The sequence below is a fragment of the Brassica napus genome, chromosome C5 (genome assembly GCF_020379485.1).
Source record: "Brassica napus cultivar Da-Ae chromosome C5, Da-Ae, whole genome shotgun sequence".
NCBI classification, from domain to species: domain Eukaryota; kingdom Viridiplantae; phylum Streptophyta; class Magnoliopsida; order Brassicales; family Brassicaceae; genus Brassica; species Brassica napus.
In genome coordinates this window covers 17,565,153-17,568,508 of record NC_063448.1, presented here as the reverse complement: position 1 = coordinate 17,568,508, position 3,356 = coordinate 17,565,153, and the positions used below count along the sequence as shown (strand labels likewise).

Genomic DNA, 3,356 nt, shown 5'->3' with positions numbered 1-3,356 from the left:
ATAATAAAATTTTAAAATATAATTATTTACTTATAAAACTAATGATTTACGCGATAAAGAAATAACTTATTCATTATAACTAAAAATATTTTAAGACAAATAAATTGACAATATGAAACTATTGTTACTATTTATATGTATACATGTTTAGTAGAATCTTATATATTACAGTATTATATATGAAAATGAAGTTACCCATTACTTTGATCAGAATTTTGAAATAAATATTACTGACTAACTTATAAAATATAATTCTTTCATTAATTTTATCATACATAATTAGATTGTTGTATATTGATTTTATTTTATTATTGAATAAAATTATTTCTTGTAAATTAATGTCTACTAATTTGCAATGACCTTAAAAAAATTGTAACTTTTTAGGAGATCCCCAAGCTGATAATTTTCTCTAACCGAAGAACATAAAAATAAATAAAAGTCAACTGCTTAAAAACCTTGTAGCCAAACCTGTTTTCCAACGCATTAGCTATTGTGTGGATGAAAAAATTTCATTTAATATTGAGAACAAAGTAGAGCTAAAATGTGATCTAACATGTTATTGCAATATGTGGCATGCTATGGAATCCGCAGTATCACCTCTTCATCCCAGTCTCTCCATTCTTTTGTTAAATCAATTTTAAGAAATTTAGAAAATCACGCATGGAATTGGCCAATACATAGGTTTATAAACAGGATCTCCTTGAAAGGTTCTTTAAAGACTCGCCAATGTCCTTTATAATTAACTTTCCTCTTTTTCTTGTTCAAAGACTCAATGCTGATGAACCTTTCATATTTTCTTCTTAGTGGTTATGGAAGAAGCAGAAAAATTGCCATCTTAAGGCCTTAGAGAAAATCAAAGCTAGTAGGTGACGATTGTTATTTTGTCAAAGCTTGATTTGGGTTTTCAAAAAATTAATATAATTGGTAATCGATTATGGGATTCATTTCCTCATTAAATCACATTTGGAGAAACATACGTTATCATGATCCGTGTTCCTTCAAAAGCTACTCTCTCCATGTTACCGTGTCTAAATGGATATGAGCCACTTTTAACTTTGAAAGGATTGCACCAACTTAACATTTTGTTGCTCGTCCTGGCCATATTTCATATCCTCTATAGTTTAGTTGCAATAGCGGTTTGCAAGCTTACAACAAAAGCTTTAACCAACGCACTGCAAAAGCAAGATTCAAAATGGTGGACCTCATTAATTTAAAGTAAATGATAGATATGTACGAAAGAAATACCCATAATCCACATTTGACAATAAGGAGCAACAACTCTTCAAAAGGAGCGCACGAAATTTATCAACTAACTCTTTGTTTCTTCTAGATCTCACAGCTTTATCACACCCAAAGAAGCTCCACCAAGCAGCTAAACTACAGCTGAGACAACACAATTCTACAGAGCACCCACCAGACCACATTATAAATCTGTGAACTTCACCCTGCGGTGATTAGTAGTCTCTTTGATGACCTTATACATCTCTGCACCTTCGGCGGTGTCCGCCTTAAACAAAAGAAAGAACTTGACAGGCACATGGAGCTGCACGGTCAGAAGCTTGTGTTAAATGGGACAAACAGTAAATGTAGGGTTTGGTTTCCAAAGGGTGACAATTGGATATATATTAAAGCAAAAGGTGGAGACCAGGAACCTGAATAATGAAGTTTTAAGTGAACCCGAGAGTTTTAAGTAAAACATAGAACCCAGTCGCTTGTAAATGGGAAGACAATGAACACTGAAATGAGGAAAATAATAATAAACAACAGATTCAAATCATGAGGAAATATATGATACAAAAAGAATAATTCTGATAAATATGAATCTAATCACCATGTGTGTTCAAAATAATGATGAATATGAGTTTTAAAGGACGGGAAAATTACAATAACAACCGGATTCAAACCGGACATGGCTGGTCCCTCATTGCCTTGATCCTCCTCTCCTCCGTCGCTACCGCTTTCCTCCTCCTACTGTGCCGTACGCGTCCGGTCTTCAAATCGAAAATAAAAATTATTGCTTAAGCCAATTTACAGAAAATAAGTTTAAACAAATGGAATGAGGAAATGGTTCTCATAGTAGGAAAGGTTACCTTTTTATAGTCGAGGTTCCACGGCCTTGCGTGAAGATCGCATTCAAGGTGGATCGTGGATCGTGGATTTAAGAGGATGAATCTGTATAGCTTCTCGGATTGTTAGGAAGAAGATGAAAGAACAGGTAGATCGTGGGTGGTCGATTTAAGAGGATGAATCTGTAACTGATAGCTCATCGGATTGTTAGGAAGAAGATGAAACAACGCCATGGAAACCTTAGGTCGAGATTAGCTCTCGAATGGGAGAGATGAAGAACGTGTTGAACCCTAAATCAGAAACAACGCGTTTCCATAACAACTGGAGTTACTCTTTATTCGGGTTGGGTTTCATTAAACCCGAATACACACTAAAGCCCAAACGGAATAGACACCAGAATAAATGAAACTCAGCGTTTAGTTTAAGTGGACACGTGTCGCGCTCTTCTGCACCTAATTGATGACATGGAATCCCACAAGGCATATCTCAGAAGAGAGTAAACTGTATTTTATATAATAAGATGATCTGATCTACTACGTAAAATGTAATCAAATAATATAAACATTAATTATATATATTTTATTTTTACCAGATAATAGATATTGATCCAACTTTAATTTTCAAAATTTAACAGAATTTATTTTTAAATTAATTATATTCTGATTTTTAGAATTTTTATTTTAAAATTATTCTATTATTTATGGCTTTAATAAATAAAGGTTATTATATTTAGGTTGGTAGAATTGCTTGTGTTTTCTGGATCTGAATCTTACATTTACCAAAAAAAATGCAATATTTTTTTGTATACAAATGGTATCAACCTATATGATAGTCTAATATAGGGTTTATTAATATCTTTAATTATTTATTAAAATTTCAATTTTTGTAATAACATATTTTGTAAATAATACATGAACTAAATGTTAGTTATGTACTATTATATTTTGTATTTAATCATTTTTAGATAATATATTGATTTTTGTTTCAAAATAAACAAAAAATAATATATAGTTGTAAATAAAATTTTAACATATGTTAATGATTTAGTATTTGCATAAAATATTAAATAGTTTAAGACGTTTTATCGATGAGTGATAAATTTAGTTAAATGAAAGCATTTTAAAAATAGGTTAATCTACCAATTTAATATAATTTTTTTATATTTAGTTCATAGAGCACACCTATTTTAATACATTATAATTTATAATCATAAATTTATAAAATAACATAAATTTTATGATAAATTTTAATTAAGTTATTATATTATTAATTACAAAATTAATTAATGC

At 30.4% G+C, this 3,356-nt stretch overlaps 1 long non-coding RNA gene across 2 annotated transcripts; it reads right to left on the bottom strand.

The window, feature by feature from the left end:
- Positions 1-816: 816 nt before the first annotated feature.
- On the bottom strand, positions 817-3,121 carry LOC106399528. 2 transcript variants are annotated; one of them, XR_007323956.1, is made up of 5 exons: positions 2,091-3,121; positions 1,885-1,991; positions 1,653-1,736; positions 1,246-1,543; positions 817-1,172 (listed from the first exon to the last, which is right to left on the bottom strand). It is a non-coding gene; the product is annotated as an uncharacterized LOC106399528 (long non-coding RNA). The 2 variants fall into 2 exon arrangements; XR_001280044.3 differs by lacking the exon at positions 817-1,172 and having other exon boundaries at positions 1,206-1,543; positions 2,091-3,108.
- Positions 3,122-3,356: the final 235 nt, after the last annotated feature.